Raw genomic sequence first — 26353 nt, 5'->3', positions numbered from 1 at the left:
GAAAATTTGTGGGCAGAACTGAAAAAGCGTTTGCGAGCAAAGAGGCCTACAAACCTGACTCAGTTACACCAGCTCTGTTAGGAGGAATGGGCCAAAATTCACCCAACTTATTGTGGGAAGCTTGTGGAAGGCTACCCGAAACGTTTGACCCAAGTTAAACAATTTAAAGGCAATGCTACCAAATACTAATTGAGTGAATGTAAACTTCTGACCCACTGGGAATATGATGAAAGAAATAAAAGCTGAAATAAATTATCTCTACTATTATTCTGACATTTCACATTCTTTAAATAAAGTGGTGATCCTAACTGACGAAAGACAGGATTAAATGTCAGGAATGGTGAAAAACTGAGTTTAAATGTATTTGGCGAAGGTGTAAACTTCTGACTTCAACTGTAACAGACAGACAGCAAGTCAAACAGGTATAACAGACAGACATAACAGACATGTACAACAGACAGGTACAACAGACAGACAGGTACAACAGACAGGTACAACAGACAGACATGTACAACACAGACAGACAGGTACAACACAGACAGACAGGTACAACAGACAGGTATAACAGACAGATACAACAGACAGACAGGTACAACAGACAGGTATAACAGACAGACATAACAGACAGGTACAACAGACAGACAGGTACAACAGACAGACAGGTACAACAGACAGGTACAACAGACAGGTACAACAGACAGGTACAACAGACAGACAGGTACAACAGACAGACAGGTACAACAGACAGGTATAACAGACAGATACAACAGACAGACAGGTACAACAGACAGGTACAACAGACAGGTATAACAGACAGACATAACAGACAGACAGGTACAACAGACAGACAGGTACAACAGACAGACAGGTACAACAGACAGACAGGTACAACAGACAGACAGGTACAACAGACAGACATAACAGACAGGTACAACAGACAGACAGGTACAACAGACAGACAGGTACAACAGACAGACAGGTACAACAGACAGGTACAACAGACAGACAGGTACAACAGACAGGTACAACAGACAGACAGGTACAACAGACAGACAGGTACAACAGACAGACAGGTACAACAGACAGACAGGTACAACAGACAGACAGGTATAACAGACAGACAGGTACAACAGACAGACAGGTACAACAGACAGACAGGTACAACAGACAGGTACAACAGACAGACAGGTATAACAGACAGACAGGTATAACAGACAGACAGACAACAACAGACAGGTACAACAGACAGACAGGTACAACAGACAAACAGGTATAACAGACAGGTACAACAGACAGCCAGGTATAACAGACAGGTATAACAGACAGACAGGTATAACAGACAGACAGGTATAACAGACAAACAGGTATAACAGACAGGTACAACAGACAGGTACAACAGACAGACAGGTATAACAGACAGGTACAACAGACAGACAACAGTACAACAGACAGACAGGTACAACAGACAGGTACAACAGACAGGTACAACAGACAGACAGGTACAACAGACAGACAGGTACAACAGACAGGTACAACAGACAGACAGGTATAACAGACAGGTATAACAGACAGACAGGTATAACAGACAGACAGGTATAACAGACAAACAGGTATAACAGACAGGTACAACAGACAGGTACAACAGACAGACTGGTATAACAGACAGGTACAACAGACAGACAGGTACAACAGACAGGTACAACAGACAGGTACAACAGACAGGTACAACAGACAGACTGGTATAACAGACAGGTACAACAGACAGACAGGTACAACAGACAGGTACAACAGACAGGTACAACAGACAGGTATAACAGACAGGTACAACAGACAGCCAGGTATAACAGACAGGTATAACAGACAGACAGGTATAACAGACAGACAGGTATAACAGACAAACAGGTATAACAGACAGGTATAACAGACAGACAGGTATAACAGACAGACAGGTATAACAGACAAACAGGTATAACAGACAGGTACAACAGACAGGTACAACAGACAGACAGGTATAACAGACAGGTACAACAGACAGACAGGTACAACAGACAGACAGGTACAACAGACAGGTACAACAGACAGACAGGTACAACAGACAGACAGGTACAACAGACAGGTACAACAGACAGACAGGTATAACAGACAGGTATAACAGACAGACAGGTATAACAGACAGACAGGTATAACAGACAAACAGGTATAACAGACAGGTACAACAGACAGGTACAACAGACAGACTGGTATAACAGACAGGTACAACAGACAGGTACAACAGACAGGTACAACAGACAGGTACAACAGACAGGTACCTCCAGCTCCTTGTGGTCAAATGGTTTGAGGAGGTGTTGAGGAATCAGTTGGCTGAATCCTTTCTGCAGAGCTAAGAACTGAGCCTCGATGCCCCTCATAAACCTCCAGGTGACATAAAGCTTCACGTACTCCTTCTTGTTGTCCTCGGTTACCGGGAGGTTCTGACCGTTGGGTTTCAGCTCATGTTGAAGGAACTTCCCGAAGGCACTGTGTTCCACGCAGAACGTATGATCTAGAACCGACGAGATGTCATTCTCCCTACACACACACACACACACACACGCACACACACACACGCACACACACACACACACACACACAACATTGTAATAGCCAGAAATGGAGAGACACTGCTGGCACAAAGCTAGTATAATTCCTAGTGTGTGGTACTCATGTCTAGTCCAGGATCAGTAAGGCTAGTCTAATTACTAGTGTGTGGTACTCACAGTAACCAGACGCTTGTATAGTCCAGGATCAGTAAGGCTAGTCTAATTACTAGTGTGTGGTACTCACAGTATCCAGACGCTTGTATAGTCCAGGATCAGTAAAGCTAGTGTAATTACTAGTGTGTGGTACTCACAGTATCCAGACCAGACTCGTGTCTAGTCCAGGATCAGTAAAGCTAGTGTAATTACTAGTGTCTGGTACTCACAGTATCCAGACCAGACTCGTGTCTAGTCCAGGGTCAGTAAAGCTAGTGTAATTACTAGTGTGTGGTACTCACAGTATCCAGACCAGACTCTTGTCTAGTCCAGGATCAGTAAAGCTAGTGTAATTACTAGTGTGTGGTACTCACAGTATCCAGACCAGACTCTTGTCTAGTCCAGGGTCAGTAAAGCTAGTGTAATTACTAGTGTCTGGTACTCACAGTATCCAGACTTGTGTAGTCCAGGTTCAGTAAGGCTAGTGTAATTACTAGTGTGTGGTACTCACGGTATCCAGACGCTTGTATAGTCCAGGATCAGTAAAGCTAGTCTAATTACTAGTGTGTGGTACTCACGGTATCCAGACCAGACTTGTGTCTAGTCCAGGGTCAGTAAAGCTAGTGTAATTACTAGTGTGTGGTACTCACGGTATAAAGATGCTTGTATAGTCCAGGATCAGTAAAGCTAGTCTAATTACTAGTGTGTGGTACTCACGGTATCCAGACCAGACTTGTGTCTAGTCCAGGGTCAGTAAAGCTAGAGTAATTACTAGTGTGTGTGTGTGGTACTCACAGTATCCAGACCAGACTTGTGTCTAGTCCAGGGTCAGTAAGGCTAGTGTAATTACTAGTGTGTGGTACTCACAGTATAAAGATGCTTGTATAGTCCAGGATCAGTAAAGCTAGTGTAATTACTAGTGTCTGGTACTCACAGTATCCAGACGCTTGTCTAGTCCAGGATCAGTAAAGCTAGTGTAATTACTAGTGTGTTACTCACAGTATCCAGACGCTTGTCTAGTCCAGGGTCAGTAAAGCTAGTGTAATTCCTAGTGTGTGGTACTCACGGTATCCAGACCAGACTCTTGTCTAGTCCAGGATCAGTAAAGCTAGTGTAATTCCTAGTGTGTGGTACTCACGGTATCCAGACCAGACTCTTGTCTAGTCCAGGATCAGTAAAGCTAGTGTAATTCCTAGTGTGTGGTACTCACGGTATCCAGACCAGACTCTTGTCTAGTCCAGGATCAGTAAAGCTAGTGTAATTCCTAGTGTGTGGTACTCACGGTATCCAGACCAGACTCTTGTCTAGTCCAGGATCAGTAAAGCTAGTGTAATTCCTAGTGTGTGGTACTCACGGTATCCAGACCAGACTCTTGTCTAGTCCAGGATCAGTAAAGCTAGTGTAATTCCTAGTGTGTGTACTCACAGGTATCAGACCAGACTCTTGTCTAGTCCAGGATCAGTAAAGCTAGTGTAATTCCTAGTGTGTGTTACTCACAGTATCCAGACGCTTGTCTAGTCCAGGGTCAGTAAAGCTAGTGTAATTCCTAGTGTGTGGTACTCACAGTATCCAGACCAGGCTCTTGTGAAGTTCAGGATCAGTGGTCTCCAGGTCTTGTAGCATAATAGGTTTCCATCTCAGCAGCTGCTTGTACCAAGGGTACAGGGTGTATAACCACAATACAACCTCCAGGTACAGCCTGTATAACTTGATATAGTGACTATGGAACACTGCCAGGCCCATCACACGACCCACAAAGTGGAAATACGACAGGTGGTCCTATACACACACCGTCAACATCATCAGTACTCAGCAGGGCCACTGATCTGTAGTGTGTTACTCACAGGGTTGATCTGTAGTGTGTGTGTACTCACAGGGTTGATCTGTAGTGTGTGTACTCACAGGGTTGATCTGTAGTGTGTGTGTACTCACAGGGTTGATCTGTAGTGTGTACTCACAGGGTTGATCTGCAGTGTGTGTGTACTCACAGGGTTGATCTGTATGTACAATGTTACTCACAGGGTTGATCTGTAGTGTGTGTGTACTCACAGGGTTGATCTGTAGTGTGTGTGTACTCACAGGGTTGATCTGTAGTGTGTGTGTACTCACAATACATCTGTAGTGTGTGTGTACTCACAGCAGGTTGATCTGTAGTGTGTGTACTCACAGGGTTGATCTGTAGTGTGTGTGTACTCACAGGGTTGATCTGTAGTGTGTGTATAACTCACAATTGATCTGTAGTGTGTGTGTACTCACAGGGTTGATCTGTAGTGTGTGTGTACTCACAGGGTTGATCTGTAGTGTGTGTACTCACAGGGTTTATAGAGGAGTTACGGGGTACAGATCTGTAGTGTGTAAATGTTGTCTGTTGAGTACTGGAACAGGTACAGCCACTCCCTGTTCAACATCTCATGGCACAGCAGGTACAGCCACTCCCTGTATAACCACAATACAACGTTATTACAACGTTACCACAGCAGGTACAGCCACTCCCTGTATAACCACAATACAACGTTATTACAACGTTACCACAGCAGGTACAGCCTCTCCCTGTATAACCACAATACAACATTATTACAACGTTACCACAGCAGGTACAGCCACTCCCTGTATAACTACAATACAATGTTACCACAGCAGGTACAGCCACTCCCTGTATAACCATAACACAACATTATTACAACGTTACCACAGCAGGTACAGCCACTCCCTGTATAACCACAATACAACGTTATTACAATGTTACCACAGCAGGTACAGCCACTTCCTGTATAACCACAATACAACATTATTACAACGTTACCACAGCAGCAGGTACAGCCACTACCTGTATAACCACAATACAACGTTATTACAATGTTACCAGAGCAGGTACAGCCACTTCCTGTATAACCACAATACAACATTATTACAACGTTACCACAGCAGGTACAGCCACTTCCTGTAAAACCACAATACAACGTTATTACAACGTTACCACAGCAGGTACAGCCACTTCCTGTATAACCACAATACAACATTATTACAACGTTACCACAGCAGGTACAGCCACTTCCTGTATAACCATAATACAATGTTACCACAGCAGGTACAGCCACTTCCTGTATAACCACAATACAACGTTATTACAATGTTACCACAGCAGGTACAGCCACTTCCAGTATGACCACAATACAACATTGTTACCACAGCAGGTACAGCCACTTCCTGTATAACCATAATACAATGTTACCACAGCAGGTACAGCCACTTCCTGTATAACCACAATACAACGTTATTACAACGTTACCACAGCAGGTACAGCCACTCCCTGTATAACCACAATACAACGTTATTACAACGTTACCACAGCAGGTACAGCCACTCCCTGTATAACCACAATACAACGTTACCACAGCAGGTACAGCCACTCCCTGTATAACCATAATACAATGTTACCACAGCAGGTACAGCCACTTCCTGTATAACCACAATACAATGTTATTACACCGTTATCACAGCAGGTACAGCCACTTCCCTGTATAACCACAATACAACGTTATTACACATCACAGCAGGTACAGCCACTCCCTGTATAACCATAATACATTACGTTACCACAGCAGGTACAGCCACTCCTGTATAACCACAATACAACGTTATTACAACAGCCACTTACCACAGCAGGTACAGCCACTCCCTGTATAACCATAATACAATGTTACCACAGCAGGTACAGCCACTCCCTGTATAACCATAATACAACGTTATTACAACGTTACCACAGCAGGTACAGCCACTCCCTGTAAAACCATAATGCAACATTATTACAACGTTACCACAGCAGGTACAGCCACTCCCTGTATAACCACAATACAACGTTATTACAACGTTACCACAGCAGGTACAGCCACTGCCTGTATAACCACAATACAACGTTATTACAACGTTACCACAGCAGGTACAGCCACTGCCTGTATAACCACAATACAACGTTATTACAACGTTACCACAGCAGGTACAGCCACTTCCTGTAAAACCATAATGCAACGTTACCACAGCAGGTACAGCCTCTCCCTGTATAACCACAATACAACATTATTACAACGTTACCACAGCGGGTACAGCCACTTCCTGTATAACCACAATACAACATTATTACAACGTTACCACAGCAGGTACAGCCTCTCCCTGTATAGCCACAATACAACATTATTACAACGTTACCACAGCAGGTACAGCCACTCCCTGTATAACCACAATACAACATTATTACAACGTTACCACAGCAGGTACAGCCACTTCCTGTATAACCACAATACAACATTATTACAACGTTACCACAGCAGGTACAGCCACTTCCTGTATAACCACAATACAACGTTACCACAGCAGGTACAGCCTCTCCCTGTATAACCACAATACAACGTTATTACAACGTTACCACAGCAGGTACAGCCTCTCCCTGTATAACCACAATACAACGTTATTACAACATTACCACAGCAGGTACAGCCACTCCCTGTATAACCATAATACAATGTTACCACAGCAGGTACAGCCACTCCCTGTATAACCATAATACAACGTTATCACAGCAGGTACAGCCACTCCCTGTATAACCACAATACAATGTTACCACAGCAGGTACAGCCACTCCCTGTATAACCATAATACAACGTTATTACAATGTTACCACAGCAGGTACAGCCACTCCCTGTATAACCACAATACAACGTTATTACAACGTTATCACAACAGGTACAGCCACTTCCTGTATAACCATAATACAACGTTACCACAGCAGGTACAGCCACTCCCTGTATAACCATAATACAACGTTATTACAACGTTACCACAGCAGGTACAGCCACTCCCTGTATAACCATAATACAATGTTATCTCAGCAGGTACACGTTTGACTAGCTGTGTTTCTGCACCAATCAAGAGACTGGTGTTTGACTAGTGGTGTTTCTGCACCAATCAAGAGACTGGTGTTTGACTAGTGGTGTTTCTGCACCAATCAAGAGACTGGTGTTTGACGAGCTGTGTTTCTGCACCAATCAAGAGACTGGTGTTTGACTAGTGGTGTTTCTGCACCAATCAAGAGACTGGTGTTTGACTTGCTGTGTTTCTGCACCAATCAAGAGACTGGTGTTTGACTTGCTGTGTTTCTGCACCAATCAAGAGACTGGTGTTTGACTAATGGTGTTTCTGCACCAATCAAGAGACTGGTGTTTGACGAATGGTGTTTCTGCACCAATCAAGAGACTGGTGTTTGACGAATGGTGTTTCTGCACCAATCAAGAGACTGGTGTTTGACTAGCTGTGTTTCTGCACCAATCAAGAGACTGGTGTTTGACTAGCTGTGTTTCTGCACCAATCAAGAGACTGGTGTTTGACGAGCTGTGTTTCTGCACCAATCAAGAGACTGGTGTTTGACTAGTGGTGTTTCTGCACCAATCAAGAGACTGGTGTTTGACTAGCTGTGTTTCTGCACCAATCAAGAGACTGGTGTTTGACTAGTGGTGTTTCTGCACCAATCAAGAGACTGGTGTTTGACGAGCTGTGTTTCTGCACCAATCAAGAGACTGGTGTTTGACTAGTGGTGTTTCTGCACCAATCAAGAGACTGGTGTTTGACTAGCTGTGTTTCTGCACCAATCAAGAGACTGGTGTTTGACTAGCTGTGTTTCTGCACCAATCAAGAGACTGGTGTTTGACTAGCGGTGTTTCTGCACCAATCAAGAGACTGGTGTTTGACTAGCTGTGTTTCTGCACCAATCAAGAGACTGGTGTTTGACTAGTGGTGTTTCTGCACCAATCAAGAGACTGGTGTTTGACTAGTGGTGTTTCTGCACCAATCAAGAGACTGGTGTTTGACTAGTGGTGTTTCTGCACCAATCAAGAGACTGGTGTTTGACTAGCTGTGTTTCTGCACCAATCAAGAGACTGGTGTTTGACTAGCTGTGTTTCTGCACCAATCAAGAGACTGGTGTTTGACTAGCGGTGTTTCTGCACCAATCAAGAGACTGGTGTTTGACTAGCTGTGTTTCTGCACCAATCAAGAGACTGGTGTTTGACGAGTGGTGTTTCTGCACCAATCAAGAGACTGGTGTTTGACTTGCTGTGTTTCTGCACCAATCAAGAGACTGGTGTTTGACTAGCTGTGTTTCTGCACCAATCAAGAGACTGGTGTTTGACGAGTGGTGTTTCTGTACCGCATGTGATGGCAGAGTTTGCACAACAACAACAAATGCCCATGTGATTCATACAAATAATCCAATGGTTCTTCCAGGTCAGACAACAGGTCAGACAACAGGTCAGACTACAGGTCAGACTACAGGTCAGACTACAGGTCAGACGACAGGTCAGACTACAGGTCAGACGACAGGTCAGACGACAGGTCAGACTACAGGTCAGAATACAGGTCAGACTACAGGTCAGAATACAGGTCAGACTACAGGTCAGACGACAGGTCAGACTACAGGTCAGACTACAGGTCAGACTACAGGTCAGACGACAGGTCAGACTACAGGTCAGACTACAGGTCAGACTACAGGTCAGACGACAGGTCAGACTACAGGTCAGACGACAGGTCAGACTACAGGTCAGACTACAGGTCAGACGACAGGTCAGACTACAGGTCAGACTACGGGTCAGACGACGGGTCAGACGACGGGTCAGACTACGGGTCAGACTACGGGTCAGACTACGGGTCAGAATACGGGTCAGACTACGGGTCAGACTACGGGTCAGACTACGGGTCAGACTACGGGTCAGACTACGGGTCAGACGACGGGTCAGACTACGGGTCAGACTACGGGTCAGACTACGGGTCAGACTACGGGTCAGACGACAGGTCAGACTACAGGTCAGACGACAGGTCAGACGACAGCTCAGAATACAGGTCAGAATACAGGTCAGACTACAGGTCAGACTACAGGTCAGACGACAGGTCAGACTACAGGTCAGACTACGGGTCAGACTACAGGTCAGAATACAGGTCAGACTACGGGTCAGACTACGGGTCAGACTACAGGTCAGACGACAGGTCAGACTACAGGTCAGACGACAGGTCAGACTACAGGTCAGACTACAGGTCAGAATACAGGTCAGACTACAGGTCAGACGACAGGTCAGACTACAGGTCAGACTACAGGTCAGACTACAGGTCAGACTACAGGTCAGACTACAGGTCAGACTACGGGTCAGACTACGGGTCAGACTACGGGTCAGACTACATGTCAGACTACAGGTCAGACTACGGGTCAGACTACGGGTCAGAATACAGGTCAGACGACAGGTCAGACTACAGGTCAGACTACAGGTCAGAATACAGGTCAGACTACAGGTCAGACGACAGGTCAGGTCAGGTCAGAATACAGGTCAGAATACAGGTCAGACTACAGGTCAGACTACAGGTCAGACTACGGGTCAGACTACAGGTCAGACTACGGGTCAGACTACATGTCAGACTACAGGTCAGACTACGGGTCAGACTACAGGTCAGACTACAGGTCAGAATACGGGTCAGACTACGGGTCAGACTACGGGTCAGACGACAGGTCAGACTACAGGTCAGAATACAGGTCAGACTACGGGTCAGACGACAGGTCAGACTACAGGTCAGAATACAGGTCAGACTACGGGTCAGACGACAGGTCAGACGACAGGTCAGACGACAGGTCAGAATACATGTCAGACTACAGGTCAGACTACGGGTCAGACTACGGGTCAGACTACGGGTCAGACTACATGTCAGACTACGGGTCAGACTACGGGTCAGACTACGGGTCAGACTACGGGTCAGACTACGGGTCAGACTACGGGTCAGACGACGGGTCAGACGACGGGTCAGACGACGGGTCAGACGACGGGTCAGACGACGGGTCAGACTACGGGTCAGACGACGGGTCAGAATACAGGTCAGACTACAGGTCAGACGACAGGTCAGACGACAGGTCAGAATACAGGTCAGAATACAGGTCAGAATACAGGTCAGACTACAGGTCAGACGACAGGTCAGAATACAGGTCAGACGACAGGTCAGACGACAGGTCAGACTACAGGTCAGACTACAGGTCAGACGACAGGTCAGACGACATGTCAGACTACAGGTCAGACTACGGGTCAGACTACGGGTCAGACTACGGGTCAGACTACGGGTCAGACTACGGGTCAGACTACAGGTCAGAATACGGGTCAGACTACGGGTCAGACTACGGGTCAGACTACGGGTCAGACTACGGGTCAGACTACAGGTCAGACTACAGGTCAGACTACAGGTCAGACTACAGGTCAGACGACAGGTCAGACTACAGGTCAGACGACAGGTCAGACTACGGGTCAGACTACGGGTCAGACTACATTGCCGTTAACATTTAATTGGGAAGGTTTAATGGAAAAGCCTTTAGAAAGAGTTGTTCTGGAATAGCTAACTGGCTAAACACAAGCCACTTTAAACTATACCACCTCCCATGACCAGCTAACTGGCTAAACAACGTGGTAGACAGGGATTCCATGCCCAGCTAAACAACGTGGTAGACAGGAATACCCATGCCCAGCTAAACAATGTGGTAGACAGGGAATCCATGCCCAGCTAACTGGCTAAACGACGTGGTAGACAGGGATTCCCATGCCCAGCTAAACAACGTGGTAGACAGGGATATCCATGCCCAGCTAAACAACGTGGTAGACAGGGATCCCCATGCCCAGCTAAACAATGTGGTAGACAGGAATTCCATGCCCAGCTAAACAACGTGGTAGACAGGGATTCCATGCCCAGCTAAACAACGTGGTAGACAGTGATTCCCTTGCCCAGCTAACTGGCTAAACAACGTGGTAGACAGGGATACCCATGCCCAGCTAACTGGCTAAACAACGTGGTAGACAGGGATTCCCATGCCCAGCTAAACAATGTGGTAGACAGGGATTCCATGCCCAGCTAACTGGCTAAACAACGTGGTAGACAGGGATTCCCATGCCCAGCTAAATGGCTAAACAACGTGGTAGACAGGGATTCCCATGCCCAGCTAACTGGCTAAACAACGTGGTAGACAGGGATTCCCATGTCCAGCTAACTGGCTAAACACAAGCCACTTTAAACTATACCACCTCCCATGCCCAGCTAACTGGTTAAACAACGTGGTAGACAGGGATTCCCATGACCAGCTAAACAACGTGGTAGACAGGGATTCCCATGCCCAGCTAAACAACGTGGTAGACAGGGATTCCCATGCCCAGCTAACTGGCCAACGTGGTAAGCCACCCAGCTAAACAACGTGGCTAAACAACGTGGCTAACTGACAACGGGTATTCCCATGCCCAGCTAAACAACGTGGTAGACAGGGATTCCCATGCCCAGCTAAACAACGTGGTAGACAGGGATTCCCATGCCCAGCTAAACAACGTGGTAGACAGGGATTTCCCATGCCCAGCTAAACAACGTGGTAGACAGGGATTCCCATGCCCAGCTAAACAACGTGGTAGACAGGGATTTCCCATGCCCAGCTAAACAACGTGGTAGACAGTGATTCCCATGCCCAGCTAAACAACGTGGTTGACAGGGATTCCCATGCCCAGCTAAACAATGTGGTAGACAGGGATTCCCATGCCCAGCTAAACAATGTGGTAGACAGGGATTCCCATGCCCAGCTAAACAACGTGGTAGACAGGGATTCCCATGCCCAGCTAAACAACTTGGTAGACAGGGATTCCCATGCCCAGCTAAACAACGTGGTAGACAGGGATTCCCATGCACAGCTAAACAACTTGGTAGACAGGGTTCCCATGCCCAGCTAACTGGCTAAACAACGTGGTAGACAGGTATTCCCATGCCCAGCTAACTGGCTAAACAACGTGGTAGACAGGGGTCCCATGCCCAGCTAAACAACGTGGTAGACAGGGATTCCCATGCCCAGCTAACTGGCTAAACAACGTGGTAGACAGGTATTCCCATGCCCAGCTAACTGGCTAAACAACGTGGTAGACAGGGATTCCCATGCCCAGCTAAACAACGTGGTAGACAGGGATTCCATGCCCAGCTAAACGACGTGGTAGACAGGGATTCCCATGCCCAGCTAAACAACTTGGTAGACAGGGATTCCCATGCCCAGCTAACTGGCTAAACAACGTGGTAGACAGGTATTCCCATGCCCAGCTAACTGGCTAAACAACGTGGTAGACAGGGGTCCCATGCCCAGCTAAACAACGTGGTAGAAAGGGATTCCCATGCCCAGCTAACTGGCTAAACAACGTGGTAGACAGGGATCCCCATGCCCAGCTAAACAACGTGGTAGACAGGGATTCCCATGCACAGCTAAACAACGTGGTAGACAGGGATTCCCATGCACAGCTAAACAACGTGGTAGACAGGGATTCCCATGCCCAGCTAACTGGCTAAACAACGTGGTAGACAGGGATTCCCATGACCAGCTAAACAACGTGGTAGAAAGGGATTCCCATGCCCAGCTAACTGGCTAAACAACGTGGTAGACTGGGATTCCCATGCCCAGCTAAACAACGTGGTAGACAGGGATTCCCATGCACAGCTAAACAACGTGGTAGACAGGGATTCCCATGCCCAGCTAACTGGCTAAACAACGTGGTAGACAGGGATCCCCATGCCCAGCTAACTGGCTAAACAACGTGGTAGACAGGGATTCCCATGACCAGCTAAACAACGTGGTAGACAGGGATTCCCATGCCCAGCTAAACAACGTGGTAGACAGGTATTCCCATGCCCAGCTAACTGGCTAAACAACGTGGTAGACAGGGATTCCATGCCCAGCTAAACAACGTGGTAGACAGGGATTCCCATGCCCAGCTAAACAACTTGGTAGACAGGGATTCCCATGCCCAGCTAACTGGCTAAACAACGTGGTAGACAGGTATTCCCATGCCCAGCTAACTGGCTAAACAACGTGGTAGACAGGGGTCCCATGCCCAGCTAAACAACGTGGTAGAAAGGGGTCCCATGCCCAGCTAAAAACAACGTGGTAGACAGGGATCCCCATGCCCAGCTAACTGGCAACGTGGTAGACAGGGATTCCCATGCCCAGCTAAACAACGTGGTAGACAGGGATTCCCATGCACAGCTAAACAACGTGGTAGACAGGGATTCCCATGCCCAGCTAACTGGCTAAACAACGTGGTAGACAGGGATTCCCATGACCAGCTAAACAACGTGGTAGAAAGGGATTCCCATGCCCAGCTAACTGGCTAAACAACGTGGTAGACAGGGATCCCCATGCCCAGCTAAACAACGTGGTAGACAGGGATTCCCATGCACAGCTAAACAACGTGGTAGACAGGGATTCCCATGCCCAGCTAACTGGCTAAACAACGTGGTAGACAGGGATCCCATGCCCAGCTAACTGGCTAAACAACGTGGTAGACAGGGATTCCCATGATCAGCTAAACAACGTGGTAGACAGGGATTCCCATGCCCAGCTAAACAACGTGGTAGACAGGTATTCCCATGCCCAGCTAACTGGCTAAACAACGTGGTAGACAGGGATTCCCATGCCCAGCTAAACAACGTGGTAGACAGGGATTCCATGCCCAGCTAAACGACGTGGTAGACAGGGATTCCATGCCCAGCTAAACAACTTGGTAGACAGGGATTCCCATGCCCAGCTAACTGGCTAAACAACGTGGTAGACAGGTATTCCCATGCCCAGCTAACTGGCTAAACAACGTGGTAGACAGGGGTCCCATGCCCAGCTAAACAACGTGGTAGAAAGGGATTCCCATGCCCAGCTAACTGGCTAAACAACGTGGTAGACAGGGATCCCCATGCCCAGCTAAACAACGTGGTAGACAGGGATTCCCATGCACAGCTAAACAACGTGGTAGACAGGGATTCCCATGCCCAGCTAACTGGCTAAACAACGTGGTAGACAGGGATTCCCATGACCAGCTAAACAACGTGGTAGACAGGGATTCCCATGCCCAGCTAAACAACGTGGTAGACAGGGATTCCCATGCCCAGCTAACTTGCTAAACAACGTGGTAGACAGGGATCCCCATGCCCAGCTAACTGGCTAAACAACGTGGTAGACAGGGATTCCCATGCCCAGCTAAACAACGTGGTAGACAGGGATTCCCATGCCCAGCTAACTGGCTAAACAACGTGGTAGACAGGGATCCCCATGCCCAGCTAACTGGCTAAACAACGTGGTAGACAGGGATTCCATGACCAGCTAAACAACGTGGTAGACAGGGATTACCATGCCGTGACTTCTTCAGAAAGTTGCAGGAAATACAAATCACTGATTCACCTTTTATATTCTTTAGGGAAACATGTGGCTTTGGATCAAAATGATAGAAAATTTTCCCAAATGCCAACGTGGTAAAATAGACATCTCACCCACCAAGGCCTTCTGGGTGGTGGTGTTAATTTCCCACCCTGCACACAGCAGGTATGGCCACCCGCCACGACCAGAAAACAACGTCATCATAACGTAACCACAACGTCATCACAACGTAACCACAACATCATCACAACGTAACCACAACGTCATCAGAACGTCATCACAACATAATCACAAACGTAACCACAACGTCATCACAACGCAACCACAACATCATCACAACGTAACCACGTCATCACAACGCAACCACAACATCATCACAATGTAACCACAATGTAACCACAACGTAACCACAACGCCATCACAACATAACCACAACGTCATCACAACGTCATCACAACGTAACCACAATCCAACGTTACTACAACAGACCTTGCCACTCCTCCGTAGTCCAGTCCTTCCTCTCCTCTAAACTTCACCATCAGTCGTTTCTTCAGATCCTTGGGTCTCATCTTCATGATCTGACGATAAGACTCCTACACACACACACACACACACACAATTAAAGAAAATATAACCTGAAGAAAAATCCATCTTGTATTGTGTAGGCATGCCTATAAAGTAAAGGTGTGTGCGTGAGTCTCTGTGTGAGTGTGTGTGCGTGAGTCTCTCTGTGTGTGTTTGTGTGTGTGTGTGTGTGTGTGTGTGTGTGAGTCTCTGTGTGTGTGTGTATATATATGTATATACAGATGTACATACCTCAAAGATCTCGTCTCGTGAGACCTCTATGCGACAGTGTCCGGCCTGTGGTTGCTGTAGTGACAGCTCGTGTCGGAGCAGCTTCAGTTTGTGGACCAGGTCTCTCTCATAACGCAGTGTCACCTCCCCTTCTCCTCCCTCCTCCCCCCCCACCTCCATCTCTCTCCCGCCTCCCCCACCCAACGGCTGCGACGAATCCTTCACCTGGGAGTGTTGGCTGGAGAAACACAGTGGATTTGTCCCCTTTCTGATTTTTACATATCTTAGATACTGAATGTTATCAGATATTCAACCAAAACCTAATATTAGATGAAGGGAACCTGAGTTTACAAATAACAAAAACATGTATTTATTTATTTAATTAACCAAGTTATGTAACACCAAATTCCTGTTTCAAAAAAGTGTTGCCCCCTACACTCAATAACTGGACGAGTTAAAATAATGTTCTATAGACAAACAAGTTAAAATAATGTTCTATAGACGGACGAGTTAAAAGAATGTTCTATAGACGGACGAGTTAAAAGAATGTTCTATAGACAGATGAGTTAAAATAATGTTCTATAGACAGATGAGCTAAAATAATGTTGAGATGTTGGAACTGAGATGTTGGAATGGCCTAGTCAAAGTCCAAACCTAATCCCAACTGAGATGTTGGAATGGCCTAGTCAAAGTCCAAACCTAATCCCAACTGAGATGTTGGAATGGCCTAGTCAAAGTCCAAACCTAATCCCAACTGAGATGTTGGAATGGCTAGTCAAAGTCAAACCTAATCCCAACTGAGATGTTGGAATGGCCTAGTCAAAGTCCAAACCTAATCCCAACTGAGATGTTGGAATGGCCTAGTCAAAGTCCAAACCTAATCCCAACTGAGATGTTGGAATGGCCTAGTCAAAGTCCAAACCTAATCCCAACTGAGATGTTGGAATGGCCTAGTCAAAGTCCAAACCTAATCCCAATGGGGATGTTGGAATGGCCTAGTCAAAATCCAAACCTAATCCCAATGGAGATGTTGGAATGGCCTAGTCAAAGTCCAAACCTAATCCTAATGGAGATGTTGGAATGGCCTAGTCAAAGTCCAAACCTAATCCCAATGGGGATGTTGGAATGGCCTAGTCAAAGTCCAAACCTAATCCCAACTGAGATGTTGGAATGGCCTAGTCAAAGTCCAAACCTAATCCCAAAGGAGATGTTGGAATGGCCTAGTCAAAGTCCAAACCTAATCCCAACTGAGATGTTGGAATGGCCTAGTCAAAGTCCAAACCTAATCCCAACTGAGATGTTGGAATGGCCTAGTCAAAGTCCAAACCTAATCCCAACTGAGATGTTGGAATGGCCTAGTCAAAGTCCAAACCTAATCCCAACTGAGATGTTGGAATGGCCTAGTCAAAGTCCAAACCTAATCCCAACTGAGATGTTGGAATGGCCTAGTCAAAGTCCAAACCTAATCCTAATGGAGATGTTGGAATGGCCTAGTCAAAATCCAAACCTAATCCCAATGAGATGTTGGAATGGCCTAGTCAAAGTCCAAACCTAATCCCAACTGAGATGTTGGAATGGCCTAGTCAAAGTCCAAACCTAATCCCAACTGAGATGTTGGAATGGCCTAGTCAAAGTCCAAACCTAATCCCAACTGAGATGTTGGAATGGCCTAGTCAAAGTCCAAACCTAATCCCAACTGAGATGTTGGAATGGCCTAGTCAAAGTCCAAACCTAATCCCAACTGAGATGTTGGAATGGCCTAGTCAAAGTCCAAACCTAATCCCAATGGGATGTTGGAATGGCCTAGTCAAAGTCCAAACCTAATCCCAACTGAGATGTTGGAATGGCCTAGTCAAAGTCCAAACCTAATCCCAATGGAGATGTTGGAATGGCCTAGTCAAAGTCCAAACCTAATCCCAACTGAGATGTTGGAATGGCCTAGTCAAAGTCCAAACCTAATCCCAATGGGGATGTTGGAATGGCCTAGTCAAAATCCAAACCTAATCCCAATGAGATGTTGGAATGGCCTAGTCAAAGTCCAAACCTAATCCCAACTGAGATGTTGGAATGGCCTAGTCAAAGTCCAAACCTAATCCCAAAGGAAATGTTGGAATGGCCTAGTCAAAGTCCAAACCTAATCCCAAAGGAAATGTTGGAATGGCCTAGTCAAAGTCCAAACCTAATCCCAACTGAGATGTTGGAATGGCCTAGTCAAAGTCCAAACCTAATCCCAACTGAGATGTTGGAATGGCCTAGTCAAAGTTCAAACCTAATCCTAACTGGAGATGTTGGAATGGCCTAGTCAAAGTCCAAACCTAATCCCAACTGAGATGTTGGAATGGCCTAGTCAAAGTCCAAATCTAATCCCAACTGAGATGTTGGGATGGCCTAGTCAAATTCCAAACCTAAGACAACTGAGAAGTGTTGGAATGGCAGTCAAAGTCCAAACCTAATCCCAATGGGGATGTTTGAATGGAGTCATTGCAGCTAAACCTAATCCCAACTGAGGATGTTGGAATGGCCTAGTCAAAGTCCAAACCTAATCCCAAAGTGAGATGTTGGAATGGCCTAGTCAAAGGTCCACCTAATCCCAATGGGGATGTTGGAATTGTTGCAGCTAAAGGTGGACTGATCAACAACTACAGAAGTGGTTGGTTGGAGTCATTGCAGCTAATGGTGGACTGATCAACAATCTAATGGAAGTGTTTGGTTGGAGTCATGGCAGCTAAAGGGGGACTGATCAACAACTACAGGAAGTGTTGGTTGGAGTGGCAGCTAAAGTGGACTGATCAACAACTACAGGAAGTGTTGGTTGGAGTCATTGCAGCTAAAGGTGGAAACTGATCAACAACTACAGGAAGTGTTTGGTTGGAGTCATTGCAGCTAAAGGTGGACTGATCAACAACTACAGGAAGTGTTGGTTGGAGTCATTGCAGCTAAAGGTGGACTGATCAACTACAGGAAGTGGTTGGTTGGAGTCATGGCAGCTAAAGGGGGACTAATCCCAACTACAGGAAGTGTTGGAATGGCCTAGTCATTGCCAATGGTGGACTGATCAACTACAGGAAGTGGAGATGTTGGAGTCATGGCAGCTAAAGGTGGACTGATCAACAACTACAGGAATGTTGGTTGGAGTCATTGCAGCTAAAGGTGGACTGATCAACTACAGGAAGTGGTTGGTTGGAGTCATGGCAGCAAAGGGGGACTGATCAACTACAGGAAGTGTTTGGTTGGAGTCATTGCAGCTAAAGGTGACTGATCAACAACTACAGGAAGTGTTTGGTTGGAGTCATTGCAGCTAAAGGTGGACTGATCAACTACAGGAAGTGTTTGGTTGGAGTCATTGCAGCTAAAGGTGGACTGATCAACAACAGGAAGTGTTTGTTTGGAGTCATTGCAGCTAAAGGTGGACTGATCAACTACAGGAAGTGGTTGGTTGGAGTCATGGCAGCTAAAGGGGGACTGATCAACAACAGGAAGTGGTTGGTTGGAGTCAGGAAGTGTTTGGAAGTGGTTGGTTGGAGTTGTTGCAGCTAAAGGTGGACTGATCAACAACTACAGGAAGTGTTTGGTTGGAGTCATTGCAGCTAAAGGTGGACTGATCAACTACAGGAAGTGGTTGGTTGGAGTCATGGCAGCTAAAGGGGGACTGATCAACTACAGGAAGTGGTTGGTTGGAGTCATTGCAGCTAAAGGTGGACTGATCAACAACTACAGGAAGTGGTTGGTTGGAGTCATTGCAGCTAAAGGTGGACTGATCAACAACTACAGGAAGTGTTTGGTTGGAGTTGGCTAAAGGTGGACTGATCAACTACAGGAAGTGTTTGGTTGGAGTTGTTGCAGCTAAAGGTGGACTGATCAACTACAGGAAGTGTTTGGTTGGAGTCGTTGCAGCTAAAGGTGGACTGATCAACAACTACAGGAAGTGGTTGGTTGGAGTTGTTGCAGCTAAAGGTGGACTGATCAACAACTACAGGAAGTGGTTGGTTGGAGTCATTGCAGCTAAAGGTGGACTGATCAACAACTACAGGAAGTGTTTGGTTGGAGTTGTTGCAGCTAAAGGTGGACTGATCAACAACTACAGGAAGTGTTTGGTTGGAGTCGTTGCAGCTTAAGGTGGCACAACCAGTTATTGAGTGTAAGGGGGCGATAACTTTTCACATAGGGGCATTGGGTGTTACATAACCATGTTTATTAAATAAATTAAATAACTGTGTGTGTGTGTGTGTGTGTGTGTGTGTGTGTGTGTGTGTGTGTGTGTGTGTATAAGTGTACCTGATGATGGTGTGTAGCCGGGGGTCAGTGAACTGCGTTGTTCGGTTGTTGTGATCCACAAAGTAGATCCGTCCCGACACCGTGCTCCTCACCTCCCAGCCGGCCGGCAGCGGACCCAACTCCTCACAGCTCACACTGGCCAGGTCCCTGGACCAATCACAACACACCTTACTGAGCTCTACACCAATCACAACACACCTTACTGAGCTCTACACCAATCACAACCCACCTTACTGGGCTCTACACCAATCACAACACACCTTACTGAGCTCTAAGCCTTCCAACTGGATGCGCTCCAATTCAGGTAAGGTGGTACGGGATGAGGTAGTGGGGGAGGTAGGATAGATGGAGAGGTAGGGGGGGTTAGAATAGAGGGTAGGATAGTAAGGGTAGAGGGTAGGATAGTGAGGGTAGAGGGTAGGATAGTGAGGGTAGAGGGTAGGATAGTGAGGGTAGAGGGTAGGATAGTGAGGGTAGAGGGTAGGATAGTAAGGGTAGAGAGGGTAGGATAGTGAGGGTAGAGGGTAGGATAGTGAGGGTAGAGGGAAGGATAGTAAGGGTAGAGGGTAGGATAGTAAGGGTAGAGGGTAGGATAGTGAGGGTAGAGGGTAGGATAGTGAGGGTAGGAAGGATAGTGAGGGTAGAGGGAAGGATAGTAAGGGTAGAGGGAAGGATAGTGAGGGTAGAGGGTAGGATAGTGAGGGTAGAGGGTAGGATAGTAAGGATAGAGGGTAGGATAGTAAGGGTAGAGGGTAGGATAGTGAGGGTAGAGGGAAGGATAGTGAGGGTAGAGGGTGATAGTGAGGGTAGAGGGTAGGATAGTGAGGGTAGAGGAAGGATAGTAAGGGTAGAGGGTAGTATAGCAAGGGTAGAGGGTAGGATAGTAAGGGTAGAGGGTAGGATAGTAAGGGTAGAGGGTAGGATAGTAAGGGTAGAGGGTAGGATGGTAAGGGTAGGATAGTGAGGGTAGAGATTTGTATAGTAAGGGTAGAGGGTAGGTAGTAAGGGTAGAGGGTAGGATAGTGAGGGTAGAGGGTAGGATAGTAAAGGTAGAGGGTAGGATGGTAAGGGTAGGATAGTGAGGGTAGAGATTTGTATAGTAAGGGTAGAGGGTAGGTAGTAAGGGTAGAGGGTAGGATAGTGAGGGTAGAGATTTGTATAGTAAGGGTAGAGGGTAGGATAGTGAGGGTAGGATAGTGAGGCTATAGGGTAGTATAGTAAGGGTAGAGGGTAGGATAGAGGGTAGGTTAGTGAGGGTAGAGGGTAGGATAGTAAGGGTAGAGGGTAGGATAGTGAGGGTAGAGGGTAGTATAGTAAGGGTAGAGGGTAGGATAGTGAGGGTAGAGGGTAGGATAGTGAGGGTAGGATAGTGAGGGTAGAGGGTAGGGTAGAGGATAGTGTAGAGGGTAGTATAGTAAGGGTAGAGGGTAGGATAGTGAGGGTAGAGGGTAGGGTAGAGGGTAGTATAGTGAGGGTAGAGGGTAGGATAGTGAGGGTAGAGGGTAGGATAGTGAGGGTAGAGGGTAGGATAGTGAGGGTAGGATAGTGAGGGTAGAGGGTAGGGTAGAGGGTGTAGAGGGTAGGATATAGTAAGGGTATAGGGTAGGATAGTGAGGGTAGAGGGTAGGGTATAGTGAGGGTAGAGGGGCAGAGGGTAGGATAGTGAGGGTAGGATAGTGAGGGTAGAGGGTAGGGTAGAGGGGTAGTGTGAGAGGAGGTAGTGAGGGTAGAGGGTAGGATAGTAAGGGTAGATAGTGAGGGTAGAGGGTAGGATAGTGAGGGTAGAGGGTAGGATAGTGAGGGTGAGAGGGTAGGATAGTAAGGGTAGGGTAGAGTAGTAAGGGTAGAGGGTAGGTAGAAGGGTAGAGGGTAGGATAGTGAGGGTAGAGGGTAGTGGGGTAAGGGTAGAGGGTAGGATAGTGAGGGTAGAGGGTAGGATAGTAAGGGTAGAGGGTAGGATAGTAAGGGTAGAGGGTAGGATAGTGAGGGTAGAGGGTAGGATAGTGAGGGTAGAGGGTAGGATAGTGAGGGTAGAGGGATAGTAAGGGTAGAGGGTAGATAGTGAGGGTAGAGGGTAGGATAGTGAGGGTAGAGGGTAGGATAGTGAGGGTAGAGGGTAGGATAGAGTGAGGGTAGAGGGTAGGATAGTGAGGGTAGAGGGTAGGGTAGAGGGTAGTATAGTGAGGGTAGAGGGGTAGTGAGGGTAGAGGGTAGAGGGTGAGGGCAGAGGGTAGGATAGTGAGGGTAGGATAGTGAGGGTAGAGGGTAGGGTAGAGGATAGTAGAGGGTAGTATAGTAAGGGTATAGGTAGGATAGTGAGGGTAGAGGGTAGGATAGTGAGGGTAGAGGGTAGGATAGTGAGGGTAGGATAGTGAGGGTAGAGGGTAGGTAGAGGGTAGTGTAGAGGGTAGGGATAGTAAGGGTAGAGGGTAGGATAGTGAGGGTAGAGGGTAGGATAGTGAGGGTAGAGGGTAGGATAGTGAGGGTAGAGGGTAGGATAGTGAGGGTAGAGGGTAGGATAGTGAGGGTAGAGGGTAGGATAGTAAGGGTAGGATAGTGAGGGTAGAGATTTGTATAGTAAGGGTAGAGGGTAGGTAGTAAGGGTAGAGGGTAGGATAGTGAGGGTAGGATAGTAAGGGTAGGATAGTGAGGGTAGATATTCGTATAGTAAGGGTAGAGGGTGAGGGTAGAGGGCAGGATAGTGAGGGTAGAGGGTAGAATAGTAAGGGTAGAGAGGGTAGGATAGTGAGGGGTAGAGGGTAGGATAGTAAGGGTAGAGGGTAGGATAGTAAGGGTAGAGGGTAGGATAGTGAGGGCAGAGGGCAGGGATAGTGAGGGTAGAGGGTAGGATAGTGAGGGTAGAGGGCAGGATAGTAAGGGTAGAGGGTGATATAGTGAGGTAGAGGGTAGGATAGTGAGGGTAGAGGGTAGGATAGTGAGGGTAGAGGGTAGGATAGTAAGGGTAGAGGGTAGGATAGTAAGGGTAGAGGGTAGGATAGTGAGGGTAGAGGGAAGGATAGTAAGGGTAGAGGGTAGGATAGTGAGGGTAGAGGGTAGGATAGTGAGGGTAGAGGGAAGGATAGTAAGGGTAGAGGGTAGTATAGCAAGGGTAGAGGGTAGGATAGTAAGGGTAGAGGGTAGGATAGTAAGGGTAGAGGGTAGGATAGTAAGGGTAGAGGGTAGGATGGTAAGGGTAGGATAGTGAGGGTAGAGATTTGTATAGTAAGGGTAGAGGGTAGGTAGTAAGGGTAGAGGGTAGGATAGTGAGGGTAGAGGGTAGGATAGTAAAGGTAGAGGGTAGGATGGTAAGGGTAGGATAGTGAGGGTAGAGATTTGTATAGTAAGGCAGAGGGTAGGTAGTAAGGGTAGAGGGTAGGATAGTGAGGGTAGAGATTTGTATAGTATGGGTAGAGGGTAGGATAGTGAGGGTAGGATAGTGAGGCTATAGGGTAGTATAGTAAGGGTAGAGGGTAGGATAGAGGGTAGGTTAGTGAGGGGTAGAGGGTAGGATAGTAAGGGTAGAGGGTAGGATAGTGAGGGTAGAGGGTAGTATAGTAAGGGTAGAGGGTAGGATAGTGAGGGTAGAGGGTAGGATAGTGAGGGTAGGATAGTGAGGGTAGAGGGTAGGGCAGAGGATAGTGTAGAGGGTAGTATAGTAAGGGTAGAGGGTAGGATAGGCATAGAGGGTAGGGTAGAGGGTAGTATAGTGAGGGTAGAGGGTAGGATAGGAGGGTAGAGGGTAGGATAGTGAGGGTAGGTAGGATAGTGAGGGTAGGATAGTGAGGGTAGAGTGGTGGTAGAGGATAGTGTAGAGGGTAGTATAGTAAGGGTATAGGGTAGGATAGTGAGGGTAGAGGGTAGGATAGTGAGGGTAGAGGGTAGGATAGTGAGGGTAGGATAGTGAGGGTAGAGGGTAGGGTAGAGGGTGGTGTAGAGGGTAGTATAGTAAGGGTAGAGGGTAGGATAGTGAGGGTAGAGGGTAGGATAGTGAGGGTAGAGGGTAGGATAGTGAGGGTAGAGGGTAGGATAGTGAGGGTAGAGGGTAGATAGTAAGGGTAGGATAGTGAGGGTAGAGATTTGTATAGTAAGGGTAGAGGGTGGTAGTAAGGGTAGAGGGTAGGATAGTGAGGGTAGAGGGGTAGGATAGTAAGGGTAGAGGGTAGGATAGTAAGGGTAGAGGGTAGGATAGTGAGGGTAGAGGGTAGGATAGTAAGGGGTAGAGGGTAGGATAGTGAGGGTAGAGGGTAGGATAGTGAGGGTAGAGGGTAGGATAGTGAGGGTAGAATAGTGAGGGTAGAGGGTAGTATAGTGAGGGTAGAGGGAAGGACAGAGGGAAGTATAGTGAGGGTAGAAGGAAGGACAGAGGGTAGTATAGTAAGGGTAGAGGGTAGGATAGAGGGTAGGAGGTAGACGGCTGTATGGTGGGCGTGTATTACCTGGGTATGCGTGGGTCATGATAGTGAGGGTAGAGGGTAGGATAGTATGGTGGGCGTGTATTACCTGGGTATGCGTGGGTCATGATAGTGAGGGTAGAGGGTAGGATAGTGAGGGTAGAGGGTAGGAGGTAGACGGCTGGCTGTATGGTGGGCGTGGATTACCTGGGTATGCGTGGGTCATGATAGTGAGGGTAGAGGGAAGGATAGTGAGGGTAGAGGGTAGGATAGTGAGGGTAGAGGGTAGGATAGTGAGGGTAGAAGGTAGACGGCTGGCGTGTATTACCTGGGTATGCGTGGGTCATGCCAGGTGCTGACTCCCGTCTGTGTGTGAAGAAAATACACCTGTCCCTGCACCGTGGTGCGCTGCTCTGTAACACACACACATCATACAGAAAGGTCACACACACGTTGGACACAAACACACACTAGGGATAATAGTATCCGGAACACGTGGTTTTTAACATGAGAAGTGCTGCGTGAGAGAGAGTCTCTACTGCAGCTGTTGAGGTGGGAGCAGAGCGACAGCGATACGTCAACTCAGCTACAGCCAAGACCAGCTAACCCGTAGCAGCCAAGACCAGCTAACCTGTAAACAGCCAAGACCAGCTAACCTGTAAACAGCCAAGACCAGCTAACCTGTAAACAGCCAAGACCAGCTAACCTGTAAACGGCCAAGACCAGCTAACCTGTAAACGGCCAAGACCAGCTAACCTGTAAACGGCCAAGACCAGCTAACCTGTAAACGGCCAAGACCAGCTAACCTGTAAACGGCCAAGACCAGCTAACCTGTAAACGGCCAAGACCAGCTAACCTGTAAACGGCCAAGACCAGCTAACCTGTAAACGGCCAAGACCAGCTAACCTGTAAACGGCCAAGACCAGCTAACCTGTAAACGGCCAAGACCAGCTAACCTGTAAACGGCCAAGACCAGCTAACCTGTAAACGGCCAAGACCAGCTAACCTGCAAACGGCCAAGACCAGCTAACCTGTAAACAGCCAAGACCAGCTAACCTGTAAACAGCCAAGACCAGCTAACCTGTAAACGGCCAAGACCAGCTAACCTGTAAACGGCCAAGACCAGCTAACCCATAGCAGCCAAAAACAGCTAACCTGTAAACGGCCAAGACCAGCTAACCTGTATCAGCCAAGACCAGCTAACCTGTAAACAGCCAAGACCAGCTAACCTGTAAACGGCCAAGACCAGCTAACCCGTAGCAGCCAAGACCAGCTAACCTGCAGCAGCCAAGACCAGCTAACCTGTAGCATCCAAGACCAGCTAACCTGTAAACGGCCAAGACCAGCTAACCTGTAAACGGCCAAGACCAGCTAACCTATAAACGGCCAAGACCAGCTAACCCGTAGCAGCCAAGACCAGCTAACCTGCAGCAGCCAAGACCAGCTAACCTGTAAACAGCCAAGACCAGCTAACCTGTAAACGGCCAAGACCAGCTAACCCGTGAAAGGTTAAGACCAGCTAACCTGCAGCAGCCAAGACTAGCCAACTTGCAGAGCCAAGACCAGCTAACTGTAGCATCCAAGACCCAGCTAACCTGTAAACGGCCAAGACCAGCTAACCTGCACCAGCCAAGACCAGCTAACCAGCAGCAGCCAAGACCAGCTAACCAGTAAACAGCCAAGACCAGCTAACCTGTGGCAGCCAAGACCAGCTAACCTGTAAACAGCCAAGACCGGCTAACCTGTAAACAGCCAAGACCGGCTAACCTGTAAACAGCCAAGACCGGCTAACCTGTAAACAGCCAAGACCAGCTAACCAGCAGCAGCCAAGACCAAACAGCCAAGACCAGCAGCCAAGACCAGCTAACCTGTAAGCAGCCAAGACCAGCTAACCTGTAGCAGCAAAGACCAGCTAACCTAAG

The 26353-nt window shown here is 47.5% G+C and overlaps 1 pseudogene; it reads right to left on the bottom strand.

The window, feature by feature from the left end:
- LOC135536749 (E3 ubiquitin-protein ligase SMURF1-like) overlaps positions 1–25566 on the bottom strand; it is a 35498-nt pseudogene extending 9932 nt beyond the window's left edge.
- Positions 25567–26353: the final 787 nt, after the last annotated feature.

This window comes from Oncorhynchus masou, unplaced genomic scaffold (assembly GCF_036934945.1).
Source record: "Oncorhynchus masou masou isolate Uvic2021 unplaced genomic scaffold, UVic_Omas_1.1 unplaced_scaffold_659, whole genome shotgun sequence".
In the NCBI taxonomy this organism is placed as follows: domain Eukaryota; kingdom Metazoa; phylum Chordata; class Actinopteri; order Salmoniformes; family Salmonidae; genus Oncorhynchus; species Oncorhynchus masou.
The sequence above is the reverse complement of the archived record's forward strand: the minus strand, read 5'-3'. Positions and strand labels throughout refer to the sequence as shown.